General features: G+C 36.0%; 1 protein-coding gene across 1 annotated transcript in view; it reads right to left on the bottom strand.

The window, feature by feature from the left end:
* Positions 1-14,037, bottom strand: part of LOC109696870 (transcription termination factor 1, mitochondrial) — a 307,446-nt gene that overhangs the window by 34,672 nt on the left and 258,737 nt on the right. Inside the window, exon 3 of the transcript XR_012445153.1 lies at positions 11,915-12,038. The gene's annotated coding sequence lies outside the window, so the exon portion shown is untranslated. The remainder of the gene's footprint in view (positions 1-11,914; positions 12,039-14,037) is intronic.

Genomic DNA, 14,037 nt, shown 5'->3' with positions numbered 1-14,037 from the left:
GATACACAGAAAGATGGTCCAACATAAAGCTTGTGAAAATAAAAACATCTCTTCAACCCCATGAAATAAAATCCTCATGCAGTAATAGAACATTGCAAATATATAGGTTCTTAAATATAGAAAATACAAGAAAACCAAGCATTCCATTAAATCTGCAGTTACATTCCAATTCAACCACCCCCATGCCTCACTGAGATTTTGAATATTCTCTGGTTTATTTCTTTCAACTTTACTTTGGCTCCTTTGCCTTTTTCTAAAGTTCAGGAGCTTTTTGAAAATGCAAGTTCTCTCACTCAGCTCTGAATGTGCAGTGCATCATCAGGCATTTTAATCTCAGCCACACTAATCCCCATTGAAGAACCTGAGCAAATCACTTCACTCCCATATCTCAGTTTCCTCACCAGTTTAGCTGTTACAATGACCATTGTCCTGCTTTCCTCACCCATTGTTGAGGATGAAAAGAAGTAAGGGGTAAATGTGGGTTTTTTAATTGTAAAATTCTATATATACACAAAGTCTTATTTTATACTCATTAATCAACAAAACAAGGCATTCATTTACATCAGTAAAGTTTCAAAAACATTATCTGCAGCATGCAGGTTCACACAGCTGTGCTTTCAACAAAGGCAGAGTAATTAGTGCATTTTGCATCAATAGAATCGATTTTACCTGTCCTACCCTATTCCTCAATATCCAAAATTTCTTTAACTGAATAAGTGCTTAACTAGAGGGAAAGTTTAAAGTTTAAGTATCCCTTGAATATGAAACTTGAACTTAAGTTCAGATTAAGGTGTCAGTGACTATTTGCTAAACCAAATACTAAGTGAGAGCCACATTACGTTTGGATCTCGAAGTGGTCCAGTGTAGGATGGGTGCCTCATTCTTGACAAACTGGTGATCTTTCCAAGACTGACTCTGTGGTAGGAACATATCTGAATTATGAACTGTTCTTAAAAAGTACTTATTGCGGGTGCCTGTGGCTCACACATGTAATCCTAGCTGCTTGGGAGGCTGGAATCAGGAGGATTACAGTTCAAGACCAGCCAGGGCAAATAGTTTACAAGACCCTGTCTTCAAAATAACCAAAGTAAAATGGACTGGAGGCGTGGCTAAAGCAGTAGAGCACCTGCTTTGTAACCACAAAGCCCTGAGTTCAAACCCCAGTCCTATCAAAAAAATTTTTTAAGTAGTTATCAACTTTTGTACATCCTAAAATATCATCATAAGGACACTTTTAAAGTAAATAAAATAGGAAAAATACTCTACACATGAGAAATTCAAAGACTTTCCATCAGTAAAGAAAACATAAGTACCCTCACTGAAAAAAAATACATATATAGGAAATAATCAGTTCTCCCCAAAAATATAAATGACCAGCAATCACAAAGGAATTAAATATCTTTAGAAGTTTTTTTCAAAGAAATGAAAATTAACTTGAGATACATTACCACCAAAAAGATTGGCAATATTAAATGTTGGTAAAGATTTATGGCTTATAAACTCCAGTCAAAATATAAAATGAATATACCCTTTCCAAAGAATAGTTAAGCAATATGCATGACATGACTTTAAAATATTCATTTTTAACCCAGCAATTCCACCTCTACCACTCCCAAGGAAGCATTCAAAGTGTGAATATAAATTTGTGGTCAAGGAGGATCCTTGCAGGATTATTTGACTCATGAATTGAAAATTTAAAGTTTTCAAAGATGGAAGAGCAATAAAATTAATTGTGAGGTGGTATTTTCCATAGCCTTTGAACATTATTTCATAGAAGAATATTAACAAGGAAAATTCTTTTGCTATATGGCTAATTTTGGAAGTATGCAACAAAAAACTATATGCATAATAGTTCCATTTCATATATAAAAATCCAAAGATATATAGACATTGTTGTAATATCTGGTCGACAGAATTACAGGGTGTTTTTTTCTTCTTCTTTTTCCTTGTGCTCTTTTACAGTTTATTTGCAAAATTTCTATAGTAAACATATTACTTTTGTAATAAGAAAAGCACAGCAAGAAATTTTCCAGGAAAAACTTTTTTCATAAAAAACAAAAATGACTTGTCTCAACCTTGGAGGGTTTTTTTCTTTTCTTTTCTTTTCTTTTTTTTATTTCAGCAGTTTGAGCCAAGATTTAGTTGGTTCCAAACCCAATGCTATTTCAACTGCTTATTAGCTTAAAAGACCCACAATGGAGGGCTTGCCTGCTTTTTTCATTTTGTTTTGTTTTGCCAGGAACACCAAGAGGGACCAGAAGGCTCACCCTTACAGCAATGATTCTCAGCCTGGCTGCATGTCTGTACTGCCTTGGCACTTTAAAAATACCCAGGTTCAGCTTTGATCATCCACAGATCCTTTTCCTGGACATTTATAGTAGATGGAGATTGTTGATCTGGTGTGTGTGTGGTATGTTTGTGTGTGCATGTGTGTGTGTGATATTTTTCTAGAAGACCTTGTCATTTGTGATTTTCCTAATGTTGTCCTGTAGGACTTAAGTACTGATATTTTTAAATGATCTTATTTTACATTACTTGACTTACTCTATTCGTGCAATTTATTTGGCCCAACTAGACGTTAACTACAGCTTCAAAGACCAGACAGGACTTTGTTTTTTAATGGAATCTACATGCTTTAATATCTTAAATTAGGAATAGATTTAGCAGATTACTGGCTCCTGTAGGTATTCACAGCCAGAAAACAGGGGCATAGATAGATTCATTATTCTAAAATGTAGTCATTATTTTTGGAAGACTTTTTTTCTTCTCCTTTATACCTATCAATTCAGTGTCTTTGGGAGGATAAATACAGAATTAACATTGTACATTGTGAAGCATTCATTTCATGTGTATACTTCACTGAGAGTTTATGGTAGTTTGTTCAAGGCAAACATGTTTGTAGCTGTCTTAGAACATTTTAAGCTAAAACCATTTTGACAATGCTACCTGAATGAAACAGAAGGAGTTTGACTCTGCGTTTATTTGTACCCCAAAGAAGATTCAAACTTCTTTTCTGTCAAAAATCTCAGCCTTGCTAAAGAGTCTTTAGTGAAGAGAGGAGGTAAGATGGGCTTGTATTTAGACATGCTCTCCTGACATTAATAAGCATATTAGCTTCCACAAAATAATATTAATCTTATCCTTAGAACTGATAACTAAGACAAACAGCCTTCTTGGCAACCAACTACATAGATCGGATGGGCTCCAAGAAGTTTATATATGAACTATAATCTCAAGTTCACTGCTATGCAATACTTTTTTCAAAAGTTCAGTTAGAGAATATAGGACAAAATGGCTTAAGTACACACACATCTAGATATTCAAAAATAGATCTCCGGATCACCACATACTTGCAGAAACATGGACCATCTCAGAATTTCTTGCACTAAATCAGGCCTTAAGGAAATACCAGTATCTTACATTGAGGACTTCAATAAGAGGCAACCTTGAAAATGTGTTTCTGTGCCTGTAATAAAGACATTGCTTATTAAAGCAGCAAAAGATTTTTTCTCAAAATACTTTTAATTATTTTAACAGTATAATATATTTATAAAGACAACATATATTCACTGAGTAAAATTCAAGCAATATAATATAAATTTAATATAATTTAACATATATGTTTTATTAAAAAACAAACAACTTCCCAAAACATACACTACAATAACCACTACTAAAATTATCAGATAGAGATAATTTTTGATAATCTGTAAGCAAACATCCTAACAAGTAGCTCATTCTATATGCTTTATATAGAGACAGTCTTATTATATGTGCTATTTTAAACCTGTTTTTTTACTTAAAATCTCTTAATGAATATTGTTGCACATTACCTTCTCAGTGACTACATATAAATGTGTCAGGTTTTTAAATTTTTATTGAGACATAATTGACAAATAAAAATTGCATATATACAAGCTGTACTATGTGAACTTTTGATATATGTATACATTATAAACTGATTACCACAATCAAGCTAATTCATTTATCCTACATAGTTACGTTTTATACTGAAATCTATTTAACAACTATCTGTGTCATTCATTTTTGAGTCACTGTGATAAAATTCCAGACATAAACAACTTAAAAGGAGGAGTGATTTACTTTGGTTCATGGTCTCATGAACCAAAGGTTCTGGTCATGGTAGACCGGCTCCATTGTTTCTGGGCCATGGTGAGGCAGAGTATCATGACAGAAAAGGCATAGTGGAGCAGCATTGCATAACTCATGGCACTGGGGAAGCAGAGAGGAAGGGCCAGGGACAAGGTATATCTTTCCAGGGCACACCCACAGTGACCTACTTTCTCTAATTAGGCCCCACCTCCTATTACTGCCACTTCTCCATAATGCCATCATATCATGAAGCCATCAAGGGATTAACCCATTGGTTTAGTCAGAACTCTCAGAATCTAGTCACTAATTTTTCCACTTTAATATAAATGGTACTATGTTTGAACATCCTTGAATGTACCTGTATCTTTATGCAATTATATGATTAAATCCTTGGGATAAATTTCTACAAGTGGTATTTCTGAACCAAAGAATGTATACATATTGATACATACTTATAAAATTGATTTCAAAGAAATATTATCCTAGTATCCCCTCTCTTATCAATAAATCTCCAATTACAGCAGTTTGTCATGTTTCTTTCACTTTTTCATACTGATAAGTGAATAAATTTTCAAATGTAGGTTGGCCATTCATATTTTTTCTTCTGTTCATTTATTTCCTATTCAGGTCTTTAGTCCATTTTTCTACATAGATGTTTATCATTCTATTAATGGTTTATAAAATTCTTTACATAGTAGAATTTGCAACATTTTGCATGGTTAACAAGTTACAAGGTTTCCATCGTTGCTGTTATTGTTGTTATTTCTTGGTTTCTGTATTTAATATCTTCTCTTTTGCTGGTTGGGAATGAAGATGGCCAATGTCAAGTGCCAAGGTGTACATTGCAATTTCTAGCTAATCCCTAAAGATCTAACTTGAATCTCACATCTTTTCTTAATGTCCTACCTCCTTCCCTCTCCTAACTTGATCTCTCCCTCTGCCTAACTTCCAACTTACTATGCAATTTATTTGGTAATTTATCCCACTTTACTTGGTGACAAATTTAAGAACTGTCAATCATGCTGAAGTCCCATTTGTCCTTGCAACCAATTACTTCAGGGGATCATACCTTCATTTTTGCATTCATGCCTTCAAAAAAGTAAGTGGTCAACAAACAGTAAATAATAAAAGTTTCTTTAAGGAAATGAATAGAGGGGAAGTAGTTGACAGAAGTCACCTCAAATTTTCCAGATTGGGGAGGAGCTCGGCTGAAACATTCCAGCAGGCTGTGTAAGTCCAATTTACTTCTCACCTCCACATTCTGACTAGGGGTAAAGCTTGGTCCAATGGTGTCAACTCTGAGGCAAGTCTTTTTTTTTTTTTCTATTAAAAGGACAGCCATAAATCTCAGTTTATCCTAAATAGTCCCAGTTTAAGCCGTTATACCTGTGTATTTATTAAAAGTGTCCCCTTTCACTCTTGAAAGTTCTGGATAAATTATATGCTCATTTTGTCTATTGCTGGTTCTGGTTTCTTTATTTCCTAAAGTTAAAATCTACCTTAGAATTCAAAAGACTTAGTAGATAAAGATCAAATCTTCCAAGTGCAATGCAAATTTTGGTCTTCTCTTCTTGTTTTAATTAATTAAATTTACATTTGAGTCTAAACTTGAAGGATTAAAGAAAACATTCAATGTACAGATAAAATGTTTAATATTCATGACTTTTTTGAAGGTCATAAAGATTATTTTATTGTGCACAAGTTTTTTTTAGTCAGATTGAGAACTCTTTGCAGTACTGTTGTTCTTACTTTTTGTATCTCTTTCTCATCTCACTTAAAACAGTACTCAGTAAGCATGTGATAAATTCTGCTGTGAAATCACAGGGGGCCTGGAGGTTTTAATTTGTTTTTTGGTTAAGGGTATCTTTCCCCTTGACTCCACCAGGTCATCACAGGCATGTGAAAGGATAATATCGATTAGAGTGCTGAATGGGAAGTGGTATCATGAAAACCCAGTTGAATTATGAGATTCACTTTTATGTCCTTGGCTCAATTGTTTATGGCTACAGCTCATCTGAATTAGATGTGTCTGAAAATTCAATTATTCCACTAGAAACATCTGGATCCTTTTTTCTTCCTTTAATCCTTTGTCTTGGTGACTCTGCCAGACAATCCATATCCCTTGTTGGTTTGGCAGGAAACATACAAGGGCATAGTTAAAAGTGGGGGTAGCTGGTAGAAATGTTTCCTTGTCTGTTTTTCTCAGTGTGGCCACTTTCTTCCTCTAGATATGAGAATCACAGGTTTTTATCAAAGTTTTAAAAAATGTAATATAACTATGTATTTTATAGAGGAAGGAGCTCAGCAAAATGAAAATTGCTGATCAAACATACATATGTACTGATGATAGAACTGTACTGCAACCTTTTTCTCCTAACTCCAAACCTGGAACACTTTTTAGCATTCTAGATACTAGATACTGTATGAATATTACTTTTGCCTCATTACAATCTGTGATGCTGGTGAAGGTTGATTTAAACTACAGAAACCATTGTCCATTTCAAAGTCATGAGAATTAAAATTTTTTAAGCCTGATATTTTTAGTAGAAGCTGAGTGTCGAAATTATCTTCTTTCTTGGATGGAAGATTCTAAGTCAAACTCACAGATGTATTTGTGTGCATTGTAAACTAAGAGTGACAGACAAATAGGGTCTGATAAGGAGATTGTACCCTGCATCCTGAACCATCGTGTACATCTCATCCATGCCCCAGAATCCTTGTCATAGAAAAGTTCAGGGAACAAGGAGTGAAGAAGTAGAAATATATTTGACCTGCAATTTTAGTTTCAACTTAGGAAAAGCAAATAATAAGATCTTATTATAATTATGTCTATAGGGGATAGAGACAGTCCATTTAGATTGAATATCTAGTTTTCTAAACTGAAAGGAAAAGGTTTGATTCTTCAAGCAAGCTGTGACCTCATGCAGTGGAGAAGTTATAAAATACTACTGACCAGGAAAGGCAATTTTTATATAAGCTACCACATGCCTAAGAATACTAAAAAGATATTTAAAGTCTATTTAATCTTATTTTGGACATAATTTCTTATCTTCTGTTCCTCCAAAAGTGTTCAAAGTGACATTTCTGTTTCTAACACACTTTAGAAAATTACATGAAAGTACTTTTGGTTCATGTACAATATTTTTTAAATTAGTCTTTGGAGTAAGTTGATCTTCATATCTCCACCAGCCCTAAGGTTTAGTTATCATATTGAGGTTGTGAAGGAGAAACATATGACATGAAGGAAATAATACCCAGAGTGAAAGGGAACAGAAATCCAAAGCCCCTTCCATCCAGTCAGAGGGAGAAAGCAGAGGGATGGGAGGGGTGGGAGGGAGAAGTGGTGGTTAGAGGGAGATAGTCAGAAGAGGAGAGAGGAGGTGGGACACACAAGCATCCTGATATCCCTTCTCCAGCATTTAACCTAGAGACTGGCAGAGAAGGGATATTGGATAAGTTGGAGGGAAGGATGAATGTAGAGGTAAGTGTGACTTGCTTCCCATTTGGTCCCCTGGGAGAAATCCCCCCCTCCCGGGCAGGGTACTCTATACCAACATGGGACAGACCCAACAGTATAAAGAGGAGTCTAGACAAAGGGAGAAAGCCAACCCCCTAGCTCTCAAGTGGTCAATCTGGAAGATTCCATACCCTCCCATGGAGAGATCATGGGGAGGGGCAGAGGTTGGTAAAATAATGAGTTGAAGTCCAGAAAGCCTCTCATGGGGCCCACCATGGTAAGAGTTAAGGAGAGCCTGCATAGAGATTGCAGGATGAACTACCCAGGCCCTGGAACTAGACAGAGAATATCAAACTCTTTACAGAGAACCAAATATCAAAGAAGTGCCACTTAAGTTGGGAAATGGGAAAAAGGAACGTGTATATGTTCATAAGTGGCAGATTTCATGTTGGACACATAAAGAACATTGACAATAGCTACATCTAAAAACCGAGTGAGTTTAATTTTATAACCACTCAAAATATATTCATTCAATATTTAGTAGCATAAAGTTTATGGTCTTAGAAAAGTGAAGTTAGTCTAAAACTCCAAATTGTGGAAAAGTTGCAAGGTCACCATGTACTGGTAATTTGCTCAAATTCAAGCATATGACCTCTCAAGTCCATTGACAATTTGAGAAGGAAGCATCAGATACAAATTATACACTGTAACAAATGTCATCTCAACTTCTTAATATTAATTAAAATTCCAGTTGATGGCCAACTATAAATTGAGAATTTCTAAAGAAGTGTACAGAAATATAAAACAGATTTTATTTCCAAATTGTTTTTAGTGTTGTGCAAATCTCTTCATCTTGGAGATCATTTAAGTCAATGGTTGTGCAAACACAACACGTATGGGGGTTTAGAAGGTCATAAAAATGTTTTGAGACAAAAAGATAATATAAGCATTTTAGCATCTGGTAATTTCAAGATTACTAGAGGAATTATATAGCATGCATGAGGCCCTGGGTTCAATACCACGCACCAAAAATAATAAATAAATAAATAAAAGGAAACAGAAAGGAGGGAAGAAAAGAAAAGAAAGAATCCTACAATTCAACCTAATACTTCTTTCCAATAGAAATATAATACAAATCACATGTGAAAATTTAAATTTTCTAGCATACAAACTTAAAAAGTAAAAGAAACAGGTGAAAGTAATTTTAATTACATTCTATTTGCCCCAATATAGTTATCTATATATTTACCATTTCATAAAATTATTTTCTCATATTGTGTTTAAAATCCAATGTATACTTTATACTTACAGTATACCTCAATGGGAATGGTAAATTTTCAATGGTTAAAGTAAAATGTACTACCAGAACAATATGTTTTAACAGAAAAATGTTATACTGCTTTTTAAGTTTAAAATAATTAAAAATTTTAAGTAATTAAAATTTCAGTTCATCAGTCACATTAGCTATTTCAAGCATTCAATAGCCACATGTGACCTATAGCTACCCTGTTAAGATGGCAAAGTTCTCACATGACATTTAGCACAGAAGCACAATTTATGCTTATTGAAGAATGACTGTAGAGCCAGCCTGAGTTCCATGGATTATGACTGCAATTTTCTTATTTTTTCCCTCAATGATTATTTGAGATGAAGTAGACATGGGAAAGGGAAAGACAAGAGCAAAGAGTTTGGGCCCACACCATAAGAAGAATTTGGATGCTCTTCTCAAAATCAGAAAACCTGAGAGGAAGGCTTTGTTCAGGAATACTGGGGCTCTGAAAGTTCCCACCCATGAGAAACAAAGCTCCTGTGATAGAAGTACCTGCAGAATTTTCCATCAGAACTTCTCATACTTCTCAACCCACAGCATTCAAATGCTGCCCAGTCAAACCACAGCTATGCTGTGCTGTGGTTCTGGTTAACTGGGTCATGATTCTCACTATATTACTTGTACATTATACTCACCTGCTTTCTTGTAACCACTCTGAACCCTAAATTTCAACTTATCCCCACTGTGCTGTTACTAGTGCCTTCCTGCCACTGTTGAGCAGGCTTCTGCCTCTGTGTTCCAGCATATGCTTCTGAGCCTTGTACTGTCTAGCCTCATTCACCTTCTTGGACTCCAAACCATGCCTGTGGCAGATGGTCTCCAATGGGCCCCACCTCCTAGTACTTATGCCCTGTGTGATTCCCTCCTCTTGAGTGTTAGTTGAACTTCGTGACTCACTTTTAACCGAGTACAACAAAAATCATGGGCAAAAACTTCCGATACTGGATTGTAAAAATACTGTGGCTTCCATGTTGGAAAACCAGTTGCAACGGTACAAGCTACCCAAAGAGATGCACATATGGCAAAGAGCTAAGGGAAGTCTCAACTGAACAATCTGTAAAGATCTGGATTCTGCTACCAACCACGAGTGAATTTGGAAGTGATCACGTGCTTGCTCTGGGAAGCCTTCAAATGAAACTTCAGCTCTGTTTCACTGATTGCAGGCTTGTAAACAAGCCACTTTGAAGCAGAGGCTCCTAGCTAAACTGTATCCGAATCTCTGGCCCACAGAAGCTCTGCTTTAAATGGTTAAGTTTTATAGTAACTCGTTAAGCAGGAATAAATAACAAACACAAGATGGGACCCTAATTTGGCTTATAGAAAACTCACTGAAAGTATCCTATCAGCAATGAATTGGATTTTGAATATTTTCAGTGATTAAAAGCTATTCAAAACCAAAATTTCCACAAGATACTTGGGAATAACAGACCTGGAGCCTATGGAGAAGAGAACAGCATATCTTCAACGTTAAGATTATAAAGTAATGACAGTGGGCCAACTGTTTTTGAAGACTGGATATAAGTGGGAAGCATCTGTCAAATGAACGAAAGGAATAATTTATTTCTTCCCTCATCAGCCTCATTTAATAGACAGTAGAGAGTTCATAAAAACACTGACTGTGCTTTTCCTGTATAATACTTTACTCCTTTTTATATTAGGTTGTTTTTCTTTCTTTTTTTGGTGTAATCTTTTTAATATCATGGGCATTAGCTCCTTGTATAAATATGTCTTCCAGTTTATCTCTTGACTTCCACCTTTATCTTGCCTCTTTTTCCATTCATGCATTTTAAAATTTGGGTTTAGTCAAATCTATTCACTGTTCTTTCCATATAGTCAGGCCTCGCTTCAACATTGTAAATTCCTTCTCTCTTTTCCTCCTGCAATTTGCAGGGTTTGTAGACTAAGTCCTTAACTACTTGGGATTTATTTTTTCTATAGTACTGGTTAGTTATCTGTTTTCCCAAATTGTTCTTCAATTGTAACACTTTGTTTAAATTTCTAATTAGTTTTAAATGCTCTCTGTTCTCATATGTAAAATACCCACACATATGCAGTTTCTAGACCTTCTATTCTACTCATTGATCTATTTGTCAGTTTTCAGGGCAGTCCCACAGTTTTCATCACTAGCGTTTAATGCAATTCCTTTATATTCTGTTTTTCCTCTACTTTCTGGACATTCTTTTATCCTTTTTGGCAGTTCCTCAAACCCAGACCCTCACATTTGCTGGACAAGCATTCTCCCACTTGAGCCATGCCTGGGTTTTTTTCCGTTAGTTTTTTTGTTTGCTTTTGTTTTCAGATAGTCTTATTCTTTTGTCTGGAGCCAGCCTCAGACCGCTTTGTCCTGCCTCACCTCCCAAATAGCTGGGATTACACAGCTATTATACACTGTCACACCCTAACTGGTTTTTAAGATAGGGTCTTGATACCATTTTTGCTCAGGCTGGCCTCAAACTGTAATCCTCTCATCCCTACCTCCCAGGTAGCTGGGATTATAGCTATGTACCACCATGCCCAGCCCATTGCTTTATTTTTTTCAATAAAATAAACAATCTGGTCAGGTTCTTAAGATCAAAAGATAGCTAGTTGGCATAGTTACCAAAATTTCAATAAATTGTAGTTTAATTTGGGAAGCATTTCTACAATTCTACATTTTCCTATTCAAGAACATAAAATCATTGGAAAATGGGGTATGATACTGATGGAAAAGAATTCTGCTTGGCAAGGTCAACTCTGTTTTCACTAATGTTTGAAAGGCAGAAAAGGAAAACTAATATTCTATGATTAGCTAAAGCTTTGGCCCTATACCACATTCTGGCCTCTGGTAAGCTAATTTGGACACGCTGGGGATCTCTTTTTTTATGCTATATCAGTGTGAGTGGCATAGCATCACACAAGAGTTTGCCCCTCCTATAACATTTGTTATCAATCCCTTTGATCCTTGTCCTGTCACCCTCCTCCAATCCCTACCACCCTACCACCAATCCACAGAAAACCCCAAACCCCAAACTTACTGTTTCATGAGTCAGGGATGCTACTCAGTAGTGCAGGGCTTGACCAGCCTGTGCAAGGTCCTGGGCTCAATCCTCAGCTCTAGGAGAATGAAAGGCCATCTCATCAACACTAGAGGAAAAGGACCTAGAGAGTTAAGTAAAAAGAGAAAAAATATTTGCCTCATCATTAAAAGTAGTATCTAATGTCAAACCAGCTAAAGAGAGAGAGAGGGCCCAAAGAAAACACAAGAAGTGGTCAAGCTTGATGAGGGAAGGGAAGGAAAGAAGTGGGATCACTTCATGGTCTCATCCCACATGTAGACAAAAATGAAGTTTCCAAAGTTCCACCTCTGGGAAAAAGTGACCTAATCAGTACCTGTGAACCCCACAAACTGGATCTACATTCCTCTTTACCTGGTGTGGAGTACAGGTATGACAAAGGACTCAGTGTTGACTTCCATTAGAAGTCATTAAGTGCTTCTCTACACACATTCAGAGCAGTACACACTCCAGCAATCTCTAGTCTTCTAAAAGTACTCATATTCTCTAAGAAATAAAATAATACATAGTTTTATCCCTGTCATTCTTTTTATTTATTTAAAAATACATGATACATTATAAAGAGTATTATTCATGTACTTTTTTTTTTTTTGGTGGAACTGGGGTTTGAACTCAGGGCCTCAAGCTTGCAAAGCAGGTGCTCTACCACTTGAGCCACAATTCCAGTCCATTTTGTTCTGGTTATTTTGGAGATGGGGATGTCACAAACTATTCATGCAGGTTGGCCTTGAGCCATAACCCTCCCAGTCTCAGTCTCCCAAATAACTAGGGTAACAAGTATGAGCCACCATGCCTAGCTTGTGTACATTTTAAATGATAATATTAGAAAACACCTATGTATTCCCAGAGTAACTGCCCTCCTGAATTTTGTAGTAATAACATGCTTGACTTTTAGCGCATGTACATGTGTAATTTAGTTTTTGGCTAACTTTATATTTTATATAAATAGAATTGTGCTCTTTGACTTTGCTTTTTATTCTCATCATTATATTTTTGAGCTGTTGTAGGGCAGAGTTGTATTTTGATCACTTTCCCTGCTGTACACTGGTCTTTTGTAACAAGATACCACAATTTATTCAATCTGCTATTCATGAGCATTTGGATTTATTTTCTCTTTCCTTCCTTCTACTATTACAAATAAAGCCACCTTGAACATTCTTGCGCATATATACTGAGGGATGTGCTGGATGTGTTTCTCTGGGTTACATGCACGTGGGAGTGGGCTTTCCGTAAGTGAGTATATATGCATGTCCAGCTTGTCTAGGTAATGTTAAAGGTTTGCAAAGTGATTATGTTAATTTATATAGCCACCAGAAATGCAGTTATGGTCCCATTAACCAAACCCTTGCCAAAACAGAATATTGACTGACTTATTAAACTTTAAAATGTTTAATTCACAACAATATTTAATAAAGGCATACAATGTGACAAGCTGGTACATTGTACAATGATTATCATAATAAATTTTTCTACTATATGCCATCCTGTGATGTGAAATAGCATTTCTAATGGCATTGTCCTGATTACAGACAAGGTTGAGCAGATCTTCACAATCTTTGGCTATTTGTGCTCCCTCTTTTTAAAAATTACCTCTTCATATCTTTTGCCTTTTTTCTTTTGTTGTCTTTTTTATCATTAAAATATTTCTGATCTGTAGAAAATCTTTATAGACTCTGCAAAGCATTCTTTTTTGGTTATGAGTGTACTAAAGTTTGGATCTAAAATATCCTCCAAAGGCTCATGTATTAAAGGCTTAGTCTCTTTGGTGACACTATTGGGAGGTGGTGTAACCTTTAAGAGCTGGGGCCTACTGGAAGGTCTTAGATCATGGTGGTGGGGGTGGCTGGGTGACCTTGCAGGGAACTGTGAGACATCAGGTTTTTTCTGCTCTTCCATCCCTGGCCATGAGGTGAATGAGCTCCCTTGGTCACTGCTTCCCCTATGATGTACTGCCTTACCACATACCCAAAAGCAATGGGGCCAACTAACCATGGGTTGAAACCTCCAAAACTGGTAGCCCAAAAGAACCTTTCCTCTTTTAAAGTTGATCATCTCAGGTACTTTGTTACAGTACCAGAAAGCTG

Source organism: Castor canadensis, chromosome 2 (genome assembly GCF_047511655.1).
Source record: "Castor canadensis chromosome 2, mCasCan1.hap1v2, whole genome shotgun sequence".
NCBI lineage: Eukaryota > Metazoa > Chordata > Mammalia > Rodentia > Castoridae > Castor > Castor canadensis.
The sequence above is the reverse complement of the archived record's forward strand: the minus strand, read 5'-3'. Positions and strand labels throughout refer to the sequence as shown.